Below are 14,122 nucleotides of genomic sequence, written 5' to 3'. Positions count from 1 at the left end.
TCTCCTCTCAAGTTCCTCCTTTGATGTTACCGCCACTTTCCGAAGTCTAGCGTCGAGTTCTTCCCACAAATTTTAAATGGGATTTAGGTCCGGAATTTGCGGTAGAGTTTCGATAACTTTGGGGCAGTTGTACAGAAGCCACTCACGTACAACATACGCCTTATGTTTTGGGTCGTTGTCGTGATAAAACTTAAAAGTCTCGCGGATTCCAAATTTGTCCGCACTTTTGTGTAAAGTCTCTTTTCGAATGCTGAGGTATTGTTCTTTTGTCATTTTAGTATTTATAAACCTGAGTTCATCCACACCGACAGCAGATATGCACCCCCAAACCATTATGTTACCACCACCATATTTGACGGTTGCTAGTAAATTCAGTTTCCTTAGTCCTTCATTAGCCTTTCGCCACACTAGAACCCTGCTATCTGACTTTAAAATGTTGAATTTGCTTTCCTCAGCAACAATATCTTTCAATCATACTGGTTCCTTTTGCACGTAGATTTTAGTGAACTGAAGTCGTTTCTTTCTGCTCATTTTCTTGACAAATGGTTTCTTTCTAGCTACCTTTCCGTGCTATCCTTCGTTTCTCAGTACTTCCCGAACAATCTCTGGGTGTACATCCTTTCTACATCCTTGCAACAATTCCACTGCAATCTCGGTGCACTTAATTTTGGGGTTTTCTTAACTTTTCTCACACCCACACGTTTGTCTCGTTCATTTAGCTTGCTAACGCAACCCTTCTGCTTATCGGATTCTATCCTGTCTTCGTTCTTATAACGTCGCAAGATATCACCGATTGTACTTCGTGGTATATTCAAAAGACGGACAATATACATATTGGAATTCTCCTTTTATGAAGAAAAATGACCCGCTGGCACTGCTGAAACTTTGTGTTACAACTTTTTCGCCCCATTGGAAATGTTATATTGCAAAGCCAATACGCACTCACACTTTCTAACACGAAGATGAGAAATGAGTTATACATACGACGTTCCTTCTCCCAATCATATTGTTCTGTAAACTGGAGATACAACAGTAAGATCATCAAGTCACTTTAGTGGCCGAATATTAAAGTGGCATGATATGAAGGCAGTTTGTAGAAACATAGCAGTTAGTTAGGCATAGTTTGCATTTACAACTTTTATACATTACGAAATAGTACACGAGACATAATAGTTGTTCCCTGTCATCGCTTACAAATTCCTATGTAATGCGTTCTTTGCATTAATGCGTTTTTTGACATAAATGAAAACAATATGGGGTGGCCGAATATTAAAGTGAGTATAATGTAATGGGCACTGGCGTCTCTGGCATGTAAAATTTTGGGGGGACATCAAAGAAAGTGATTTAAATGGGACTACCTAGCCCAACATGTGTATTATCTTCGATTCCCTTCGATTTGTTATCTTTCTGCTTACCTTCATATACCTCCTGAGGTATATCAAGAAACCTGTTGTAATAGTTTCACATCCTGAATATACTATTATATTCCAAGTAAATATAATTATTATTGTTTATATGTTATTCTGACGTTAGTAAATAAATTAATTAGAATAAAATATTGAATATTTTGTACTCCAAAATATTGGGGGATGCGTCCCCCTCGTTCCCCCTGCCAGAGACGCCCGTGGTAATGGGGAATTTATGTACCGAGTTTCGTCTCCCTTACTGGTCGGACTTGTGAGATACTAATTTTTTCGCATAAATTATGGACCTCTGCTCCCCCTCCCTTTAGGATATGCATTTTAATCACATTGACATGATAAAAGCCCTGTTTGAAGTTCGATCGCCTACAAGATCAGTTTCATTTTTATAGACCTATACAAAGTGTCTCAAAAGTCACCAGACAAACGGTAACTCTGTTATTATCAGAGCTACAACAAAATGTAAGAGGGGAAACAGTCTCCAAATATGACGTTTTCAATCTAAAGTGAAGGAATTTTTTTAAAATTGGACGAGCCGTTTGGGTTATACACTCTTATGCACCCAGTGTTAAATGAAAATGAAATGTTGCCGTTTACCTGGATCTACTACATAAGTGAATGAAGTTACTGTCTGTTATGCTAACGTGTTGATAGCCAGCCCCCATTTCTAACAGTAACTTCATTCACTTATGTTGTAGGACCAGGTAAATGGCAACGTTGTATTTTCATTTAACATTGGGCGCATAAAAAGTGTACAGCCTAAACGACTCGTCCGATGAAAAAAAAAAAAAAAAAAAAAAAACTTTCACTTTAGATTGAAAACATCATATTTGGAGACTGTTTCCCCCTCTTACATTTTGTTGTAGCTCTGATAATAACAGACTTACCGTATGTCAGGTGACTTTTGAGATAGCCTGTATTAGACACAAAACAAAAGTTTATACAGGTATCTGCATCGTGTGTTGTATATTTTACCAAGGACGCCGATCCTGGGGGGCCGGGGGGCAGCCCCCCAAAGCTCATGTGGGCCTTCCTATTGTATTTCTGAATATACAATATTTGGCATAATTTGAATGCAATTTGTCTTAAAATCCTCATATATATGCCTTTTGCATCTGAATGGGCCCCCCCAAATTTACAGAGAAATCGGTACCCTTGTATTTTACATGTGTAAAACATTTTCTTGAGCGTTTCATGAAAAAGTTTTATTATTATTATTATTATTATTATTATTATTATTATTATTATTATTATTATTATTATTATTATTATTATTAAAAGCAATGTATTGTATTTCAGTCTTTTTGTTTCAAACTATCAATGATAGTGTATCATCGCTAAAACTTGAACCGGATATATCGCATTTCAAGGGGCCACATTTTATCATCTCTTTCAATCTTCAATAAGAAAGCAAAAGTCTTCCTTGTGCTCATCCAACCGAGGAATGTCGTTGAAAGCAATCAGATAAGAAATTTTGATGATGTCCACTCAGCCGTGGACCCAATACTTCTTGTTATCTTTCGATCAGCGTTTTTCTTCTAAGATCACTATAAACATTCTCCAAGCAAGTGATTCCTTGTCACGCATTAAAAATAACAGGAAATCACTAACTAGTTCATTTTTAAAATACTGATTCCATTTCACAGGTAGTGAGGTATATAAAGGCACAATTATATAGGTATATGAATCTCCAAACTTCACTGCTATTCCAGTTAAAGTTGTCTAGTATATGTTTCAAATAAATATTCTTCCTTTGAATTTCTTATTGCTGATCATTGGGAATAGTTTATAAAAGTGTAGAAATGTATGGACGTTCAAGTTAGGGCTTTACGTTGATTGACATAGAACAAAAAACGATAATACATGGCTAGAAGCTGTATTTTTAGAATTGAATCAAATTCTCAATAAAATATATCATCTCTACTTTTAACATTCTTCTAAAACCGAACATTTTTGAAATTCACTAGTACCTTTGGTTTCATTATTGATCTCCATTAAGCAAAAACGGCGAGAGATACCGAGAAATGCTTTCCTGGAATCGATTAAACGTTCCAACAATACATACTATCTACTCCGTTAACCTTCTATTGAAACCGGGAGTGTTAAAATCAACAATTTCTAATTTTAACGTTGATAGCCGTACCATAAAAACGGTAATAGATAGGAACGAACGGTTTTTGGAAATCGGTTCAGCGTTTCAAGGAATCATGTCATTTGCGCTCGTAGCACTCTACAAAACCGGAAGAGTTTAATTTTTCTTACTTCTTCCGGTTTAAAATGGGATCACCGTAGATCAAAAACTGTAAAATATAGCGAGTAATGACTTTCTAATACAGGGCCGTCATTTGGGAGGGCAGGGAAGCAATTGTTCCTACTTAAGTTTGAGAAATACATTTTTTTAGAATGTAACCGATACTAATATATAACAAAAAACGTCAAGCTCTTGTCGGAGCATAATCTTGCCTCTCTGACAGAATCTGAAATGCCGCCACTGTTCTCATATGGATTCAATGTCCCAAGAAAGGAACGTATTTATTTCTCTATCCTCAAAGTTTTACATTAGTTATACTTGTCTATATGACAAGCTGTTGTGGGCCCTGTAATAAGACAAAAATATTTACTTTCACAATTTAATGCACGTTAATCACATCTCAGGTGCGTTTTAATCTAAATATATAATATGTATTGCACTTTCTAGAAATCAGTTTTCCTTAGTTTATTGCCAATTAGACTAGTGCATAAGTTTTGAGTTCCTTTTTCAAATCGAAGTATTGCTTTTTTTTCAATGCCAACTTCCGTCTGCTCTTGTATTGTAGCTCCGAAAACTTGGGTCCTCTTTGATACCTCGTATTGCAATTCACATGCTTATGTCCAATCAAGTGCGAGAAGTCTGTTTTACGCTTCGCAAAATTTATTCGTACGTGATAGACAACATTCATTCTATGCTGGCAGATATAATGCCATTACCGTTCGGTTCCTCAATTAGTTACTGAGTTCGACAAAAGATCTCCTCACATAAGTCAAAATAATCTATCAAGTCTGTCTGCTGTTCCTCATTCTTCAGTATGCTCTGCAATACGTTCTACATTACATATATATATCAGTCCACTTTCAACTTGGTTCACTGCTAGAAATGATAAGCACAAATCATTTCACTACGTGTACGCACTGATTTATCTTCCTTGTATACAGCTCATGAATCTAATGCTTGAATCTTCCTCCACACAGACTGCGACAAAAGGTAGAAACTGCCTTTCACATTTACACTCAGTCCGAAACTTTTTTTTTTAAAGCATTTATTATCGCCATTTCGAAGCCCATCCAATAGTCAAAGAGTCAAGTATTATACTTAGAGAAACATATTTTTGATACTATGTATCTCTTATCTCTCTGAATAGTATAAATTTTTAGCAATATTAGGTAGGGATGGCCAAACATTTTCGAATCCGGATATCCCGGACCCAATGAGATCCGGATCTTGTCGGATCCGGACCTAGAACCGGACCTCGGATCCGAATCTCGGATCTTGGTCCGGATCTCGGATCTGGATTCGAAATTCGAATCTCGGATCTGGATCCGAAATTCGAATCTCAGATCTTGATTCGTATCCAAACCTACATCTGAAATTGTGATGATAAAATTTAATATCTAAAATTCGTTAAAACTTTTTTTCGGATTCACTAATATAGTAGGTTGCTGTGCTTTTAAATGTTTCCATAACACGTTTGTGCTACCTTTGTTCTTTATTTTATTTTAACCTTGTAATGCTCTTTACATGTTGCACTTTCTGACGAAGTCTAGTAAAATGTTTCCAAGTTTGATTTCTTCCCATTTCAGAGTATAGTGAACTGTCTGAAAACTAATGTAAATGGTAACAAATTCTTCTGTTTATCTCCTCTTCAAAACTTAATGTTAGCTTCACATTGAAAATGTTTATTTTATTCTTAGAAAATAAACTTTACTATTTTCTCATATACAAATGAAATATCTTTTAGATAAGGCCCTTCTAATCGCAGGAATACTAGACAAAACAAACTTTTTATTAATTGTAGTTTCTGACTCACTAGAGTCCAACAAATGTAATAATGAATATCTTTCACTTCGAAGGTACAACAAGAAATATAGACTGGTTGGCGTGGAACAACAGTAGATTTTTAAACATACACACGAGCATTTCAGGAAAGCGATATGGTTATGTAGTAATATTAGTATTAATAAAAGTGTTCGTTATATGACTTTATCACGTACTTTATGGCTTGCCCTTCTGAAGTCGGGAGTTTGTTGAAGCAGTAAATATAAAAGAGATTTCTGTTATTTTTCTTCACCCTCAAGTTTCTTTTATCATACATGGCAGGACGTAACCAAAACATATTCATGCATCGTATCATAGAAGCCTTTTGTGTTTTGTATATTAAAGTGTTCAAAAATATTTAACATATTCGCATTTGTTCATGTGATCTCAGGTTCAATTCTCGGTGGGAACATACATGGGACAATTGGAAGCTAAAACAATATAAAAATAGTATTTAAAAGTCAGAAAATTGATATTAAAACTTGAGCTATCTGTTGGGACTGTAAGGCCGTAGTTAAATTAACCCACACGTTTCGTAAAGATATATTATGTCGTTATTGTTTATTTACTATAAGCTACCAGATACATCCTCAGAGGCCACTTTACACTGTAGTAATCAACAGATGAAAACAACATTGGAAAAGGAATGGAAGGAAGGTCTTTAGAGCCTTAGATCAAGATACTAACCTAGCATTTGCTCAGTATTTTGAAACGGAAAACTTTCCGATTCATAAAAACATACTCCACTTATTCCTACATCGTTGTTTAGCCGTGATGTGAGGTGGAAAATTTTCTTCTATATTTTTCCGGAAAATTTTCCGTTCTTAACAAATATCAGTGATCAAGTAACAACTCCTCAGTATTCATAAAATTGATTGAATTTATGTATAGAAATGTTAAAAATGGAAAGATCGTTTAAAGAATCTGAAAATTTTCATGGCTACACAATTTTCAGTACTATGTAGGAACAAGTGAAACAATGTTTCATAAATCGAAATATTTTGTGTCTTGTATGGAAAAAAAGAAGAAATTATTATGAGTCGGAAAATTTTTATCATTTTGAACCAAAAAGTAAAACAACTTTTTGTGAATCGGAAAGTTTTATTGCTCTGTAGAAGCAAATGTAAGGAATTTTCATGAATCGGAAAATTTTCATCACGAAGTAGAAACAAGTGAAAACACTTTTCATAATCCGGACAGTTTTGGATATTATATATAGTGATGTTAGGTGGAAAATTGTCCACTATATTTAACTACACATTGAGATATACAATTCCTGTAGAGGAAACTTAGACAGCAACAAACTATAATTTTCCAATTAGATTTCGGGAACCAGAAAACTTTCTAATATTTCAAGTAGGAAAGTAAAAACTTACATAGTGTTTCTCTCTCTCTCTCTCTTATATCTACTTATTTCTAAATGTTGCAGAGTGTAAATCTATAAAAGTAGTAAAGCTATGAGAAAACCGTCTTATGCGTATTAAACTGACTAAATCTAATATTGTAAGATCAAAGGTGGATTCTGAGGGAAGAACGCATTGAAGTTTTTGAAACATTCTTGAAATGAAGAATCGTTAAATTTTCATTTCATGAAACATTTTAAGACAATATTTATTACCAATAAATTCTACGGCTAAACAACGATGTAGGAATAAGTGGAGCATGTTTTTATGAATCGGAAAATATTCATGACTTTTAATAAATTGAAGTTGTAATTAATAGAATGGGATATTTGTACTCTACGAGCTCATGTTCTCTGCTCTTTGTATACACACACACACACACACAGAGAGAGAGAGAGAGAGAGAGAAAGAGAGAGAGAGAGAGAGGTTGAATTGGGTTGATTTTGAGTTTAACGTCCCTTTCAACAGCGAAACTATATAAGACGGGATCAACTGATTAACGTGAAATCCGAACTACATGAGCTCCCGCTGGGAATCGAAGCCAGGTCTTCAATGCCAAAGGCGCGTATGCTAACCGCTTAGCAACGAAGGAGCTCGCAGATGAAGAGAGAGAGAGAGAAACACTGTGTAAAAGTTTACTTCCCAACTTGAAATATTAGAAAATTTTCCGGTTCCCGAAAGCTAATTGAAAAATTATAATTTGTTGCTAACTAACTTTCCTCTACAGAAATTCAATTTTGTAGCTGAATGTGCAGTTAAATATATTGGAAAATTTTCCACCTAACATCACTCTATATAATATCCTAAATTCTCCGGCTTATGAAAAGTTTTTTCCACTTGTTTCTACATCGTGATGAAGATTTTCCGATCTATGAAAATTCCTTTCACTTGTTTCTACAGAGCAATAAAACTTTCCGATTCGCAAAAAGTTGTTTTACCTTTTGCTTCAAAGTGATGAAAATTTTCCGACTCATAAAAAGTTCTTCAATTTTTCCATATAAGACAGAAAATATTTCGATTCATGAATAATTGTTTAACTCGTTCCTACATACTACTGAAAATTGTGTGAGCCATGCAAATGTTGAGATTCTTTAAACGATCTTTCACTTTTTTACATTTCTGTACACGAATTCCAACCAATTTTATGATTGCTGAGGAATTCTTACTTGATTACTGATTATTTTTTTAGAAGGGAGAATTTTCCGGAAAAAATATAGCAGAAAATTTTCCACCTCACATCACTACATATATTGTTACAGATGGCTGTGGGTGCTGTTGTTCACTCTGAGAAATGCATCTTCTTAATAAATCTCTGTTAGAAATTCCATCAGACTAAATATGCTTTGCTGAGTGAGACTCAGTGAGATGGACATACCATTTCGCCGTCTAAAATGAGATAAAAATCATAGTGTAAACTGGTAGTTAAGTCAGTAGGCGACAAGAAAATTGGTCAAACGAGAAGACACCATTAGAGACACATGATCCTAGGTTTTAACCCCTATGGTCTCACTGGCCTCACTAACTGCCTCCAATAAATAATTAGATATATTAGTACAACATGTGGTTATTTTTGATCTCTTGCGTACTATTACATCCAAAATTTCTTTCCTTTTACTTTTTTGATTCAAAGCTTTAAACATACTAAATGTTAGTGTTCAATTCGTGAGAGGAAGGTTGGGATACATCCGTTTGTATTTTTAGCCTACTTCTGGTACTTGAACCACATTCAAAAATTGCAATTTTTGTCATCTAGCATCTCCTTTTCTAAAATTTCATAAATCGTAAAGTATTCTAGTAATCTGTTCTATGTTTCCATTTGAACAATCTATTTATATTCTTATTCTTTAACTCTGTTTTTTTATATAGGTATTGCATTTATTTGAATCTGGTCTCTAAACTTAGCCTACATTTAGATAATGAAAATTCAAAATACGAGTATATACGTATATTCAAATGGATGTAAATGCTCCCCTAAGCCATCTCTTGGAAGCGAGAAACAGTAGTGAGAAAAATCTACCATATACTCATATAACATGATTTTTGATTTACTAATTAATTGTAGAGTTAATGGGCACATAATTATTGATGCATTTGTTCCCCGTTACGAGGAATTTGATTTTGTATGATTATTTATGTACGCACAAATTCCTCCGGATATTATTATAGAACCGTATTAACCGGGGAAATACAAACTTGAGTAGTGGTTCAGATCCACTTATGTCTCGTCTCGCATATCAAAAAAGGAATATGTATTTATCATATATATTAGACTATTTGAATCGAAATAGCAACTTGAGCTTTTGTTGCTTACGAGTGTAAAACTCATATAAACGAATTTTATATAAATCTCAATGCACAGATTTTTTGTTTTAAATATCTAATTTATAATTCAATTTTGGAGATTTATATATAATTGTGTCTTCATATAGCTCCCTACCTGTGAAATGGAATCAGTATTTTAAAAATGAACTAGTTAGTGATTTACTGTTATTTTTAATGCGTGACAATGAATCACTTCCTTGAAGAAAAAGCTGATCGAAAGATAACGAGAGGTGTTGAGTCCACGGCTGAGTGGACAACTGTAAAATTTCTTATCTGATTACTTCCAAAGACATTTCTCGGTTGGATGAGCAAGGGAAGAGTTTTGCTCTCTTGTTGAAGATTGAAAGAGATGATAAAAATGTGTCCCCTTGAAATACGTTTTATCCCTTGAACCTTGTGGTGTTGAGAATTAGTTTCAGTCCACTTTAGTGGTATTCGTTATTAAGTAAGAAACAGCAAACACGTATTTCTCGTAGGGGTGCGCAGTGGTAAAGCGCTTACCTCTGGTGCAAAGTACGTGGTTCGATTCCCGGCTAAGCAAGTTTGTAGTGGATAACATCGTGTCCATGGGTTTTTCAGAGTATTTCCGTTTCCTCCCACGTTCTCATTGTACCAATTCTTCCATCATCATTGACTTGCCATAATCATCCGTCTCAGTCTAAAGATTTTAATTATGGGACGTTAAACTGAAAGATTTCATTTTACGTATTTCTCTTTCTATTTTTTTTTTTTTTTTTTACATGCTCCTGGAGAATTACCGAATTCTCTTTTCTAAGCCCATCCGTCATTTTTTAATTACAATAAATAACTTATTTAAAGATCATGTAGAAAATAAAAAATATAGAAAGTGAGCCAAGTAGTATCTGCAAAATACTAGTAAACAACTTGTTTCCAAACTTTTTTTTTATATAGACCAGAAAGTTACGTGCGCAATTTATGATATAATTTGGGCACTCAAATTTCTGCACTTTATGGAAGATCTTGAAAACAATAATTATTTCATGTAGTAGCATTTGCAGATTACTTGGGGCACGGCGGCTCTTTAGTAAAGCGCTCACCTTTGGTGTTAGAGCTCCCTGATTCGATCCCAGGACAATATTGTGTCCGTGGATTTCTTCTGGATTCTTCCGTTTCTTACCACTCTCTCTTTCCACTAATTATGTATGTGATGTACTGTTTATTTATTTAGACGAGGTCTGTAACCGAGTGAACTTAATGGGAGTTAGAGAAGCTTGAGTGGGAGTGGAAGGATTCAAGGCTGTAATTTTCCTTTCTCTATAAATCTTGAATTGATAACTCTCAGTAATAAATAGTATCTTTTTCCTCTTCCTCTTCAATTTCCTCATTTATTCTGGCATACACTTCCTTGCGCCATATTCGCACTAAAATTTTCATTTCCTGTGATATTAGCAGCGGCGGTTCGTCAATGAAGTAAATGGAACAGGCTATTTCCTCTCTTTTGTGCCTCTCTAAGTAAGATTTAAATTATTCTAAAACCTGTTGTTCTAGGAGGAAAAAATGTTCATGTCGTCTGCTCTGAGTCTTTCAAGGACTTCCCGATCAAAATTTGATTTTCAGTTTGTCCTGGTGGCACAAATTCCATGTAGATAATCCCTCGACGGAAAAAAAAAATCAATTTAATTTTGGATATGCTCAATCTCGCTTGGATTTGATCCATCTGAACAGTTGTGCTCTAGAGAGGGAATGTTCTCCATAAACCCTTTTTAACTAGCTATTCATAAGTCACAGTAGTGGATTCGTCAAGCTTTAGCGAAAATTTGATGGTACAACGATACTCAAACTTTTGCCAGTCCATTTTCGTGATGCGTCACACAAATACAACTTCATTTCAGACGTTCTCAACAATCATGTAGCAACTGAAGCAAGTTCAAACTTGTCCTAAGTCAATGATAAAGATTAATTTAACTGCCATGTGAAGGTGAAGGTTCTTCAACAGTGCTGCCAATATCATTACTTTTCTAACACACCTCGTATGTTCCCTTTTTACATTTTTTTTTTTTTTTTGAATTTACCTACGTAAGGGTAATGAATTAAGAATCATATTAGGAACTTTAGGAAGTAAGCTATCTAGTATTAATCATCTGCTGTTAAATAAACTGAAAACTCATAATTAAAAAAAAAAAAAATACACATTTGTGTAGTTGATAATTTCATAATTCTTAGGACTCAAATTTCTACACTACTGTAAAATATGAAAGTTCTTTAGAATAACTACTAAATTATTTAATAGTACAGCATTACCTCCAGAATCCGAACTTCCCACCTAGAATTAAAAAAAAAAAAAAAGTCAATTTTGTACCGGTATCTGGATGCCCAGTACGTTGTTCATATGTTTCTCCTACGTTTGGGCCACCCATACATTATGTCGATCAGTTTGTTGTCGGAAGCTGTACAGTGGAAGTATCTCGTGTGATTTTCGCTCCTATTTCACTGCTATTTTAATACTTTTCTGTTTTACCTTATTCTGCACTGTATTTGATAAATATTAAATGACTCCTTTTCTAAATAAATGTGTAATGCGTATTATTACTTTACGTAGCCTACAGAATTTCACAAAAGAAAAGTTCTTAAGATTATTCATTATTTTTGTAAGATAATGATTTAACTTATTGTAAACATGATTCTGTATACTTTTGAAACAAAACTTGTATTCCTAGAAGAATGTTATACGAGTACCATACTAGAAGACAAGGCAAAAGGAAGAAGTAGTGCAGCTGCAAACCATAAATTCTTTTAGTCCTGTCACCAGCAATTAACGTCATTTAAAAATCGATTGAACGACGTTTTCAGTTAATTGTGGCATCCCCTTTGAGAGAAGAAGATCTGGATGTTCTTTTTGTAATCAACCCTTGTTTGTTGATTCGTTGGATGCATGTGACGAGAGTCCTCTTCTCACTCACTATATTTGTACACAGGAACTTCCAGGGTAATTTGGTCTCGTCTCCCTTTCTATGTAGTGTTTTAGAAAACATTTCTTTTGTTCACATTATTTCCTGAGTTTTCTTTTAAAAGTTTGATAAATTGGAGGGGGAGGGAAGGATTGTTTGGTTGATTTGAAATTTGTGTTTCATATCGTACGAACTAGCAAAATTACAGTATAAAAAGCAGACAAGTTGAAATCCAACATTTCTGGAATTAAAACGAATTATTCTTGTTCACCTCAACCATAGGTTGGTGGGCAACATGGAAGTTTTGGAACTTTTCTCTCTCTTGGGAGAGCTGTTTTATGCTTTGATAAAGTCTCCTCTTCGTAACTGTACTTGGTTTTGCTCTTCCTGGTTTTCCTTCTGCCTTTCCCTCTATGAACACGGTGATCCAATCGGAATGCCGAATAAGATGGCCAAAAATGCTGTTTCTTCTTTTTCCTATTATCTTCATGGTCTGTCGTCTTTCATTAGCTTCCTTTAGTACGTCTTCATTCCTTTTCCTTTCGTTTCCAGCATTTGCGCCGACACCACATTTCAAATGCTTGCAGCTTGGATATAATAAATGCTTTAGTTTTGAGAGTAATTCTTCTCAATGCCTTCTCTCCTCCTCTTGGGTTTCCGAGAAGACGAAAGAAGACTTCTCAATGTTCATACCAGAGATGTTCACCCTCGCGAGGGTGGCCCTCTCGAGGGCATCCTCACCCTCAAATTCCCTCACCCACAATGACGTGAGGTCGAGGACAAGTTTCGACAGCGATGGCGAGGGTGCGCGAGGGAGAAGGAAAAATTCCCAACACGAGGGCGAGCGAGGGCGATGGACAACTACCTTCACGAGGGTAAACAAGGGCGAGGACCAAATGTCACTGCGAAGGCGAGGGCGGGCCAACTGTCAGTGCGCGGGCGAGAGTGCGAGGACAAGTTTCGACAACGATGGCGAGAGTGCACAACGGCGAGGAGAAATTCCCAACACGAGGGCGAGCGAGGGTGATGGACAACTCCCTTCGCGATGGCGAGGGTGAACGAGGGCGAGGACCAACTGTCATTGCGAGGGCAAGAGTGTACGAAGGCGAGGTCAACTTCCACTGCGAGAACGAGGAACAATTTCCTTCGCGAGAACGAGGGTACACGAGGGAAGAGGACAAGCTTCCTTAACAACAACTATTTTGAATTTGGTGTTTGACCATTTTTGAAGGAATATAATATATAAAATAAGATATGCCATGTCCCCAAGATGAAAAGTTGATGCCATAGGAAGATTATAGATTGGTCATATTCTTCCTTTCATTTAATTGCAGTAGACAATTTCTCTTGTATACTTCCACATAATTATTAAAAATAATAATGCAAATCAATATAATATTTGCATGTTTCTCATAAATGTTTCCGGATAGAAATAGCGCTACGTTTAGAAGCGAGTGTGCCTCATTGTTGCCGTGCCTGTGGTAGAGACTTTTTAGATAAAAAGTACACACTAAACATACTGATATGTTTAAAGAGTCAGATAGAAAAAGATTTGACGGAATGACTTTTGTTCATAGATGGCCATTTTGCACTGGGCTCGCTCTCACTTCTCTCAACTGGGCTCGCGCTCGGGCTCAGTTCCCTCAGTTCGGCTCGCGCTCATTTATTTCATTGAGGCTCGCGGTTAATTATTAAATGAATACTTTGTATTAAGTGTCTGGAACCAAGCAATATGTTCTGAAATTGATTGAGTAGTAGCTTATTTCTTTACGTTTCCAACTTCTGTTGTAAAAATAGATATTAAGTGATATGATACGTCCATGAACACCCGGATGATATAGCCTCCGTGTGATTTCTTTGTGTGTGCTTTTTTAAATCTTCTCCCACCCAAAACCAAGTTTTATATGCTCAGACACACACATACATACATATACTGTATATCGAATATACCGGTATATTGATTAGTTCACTAAATTGAAGGTTAAAGCGCGTCCG

General features: G+C 35.5%; 1 protein-coding gene across 7 annotated transcripts in view; it reads left to right on the top strand.

Annotated features, from left to right (window-relative positions):
* Positions 1-14,122, top strand: part of Pax (paxillin) — a 327,249-nt gene that overhangs the window by 224,210 nt on the left and 88,917 nt on the right. The gene's annotated exons all lie outside the window — the stretch shown is intronic.

Source organism: Thermobia domestica, chromosome 9 (assembly GCF_964235325.1).
Source record: "Thermobia domestica chromosome 9, izTheDome1.hap1.1, whole genome shotgun sequence".
Lineage (NCBI taxonomy): Eukaryota > Metazoa > Arthropoda > Insecta > Zygentoma > Lepismatidae > Thermobia > Thermobia domestica.
This window is presented reverse-complemented; position numbering and strand designations above follow the sequence as displayed.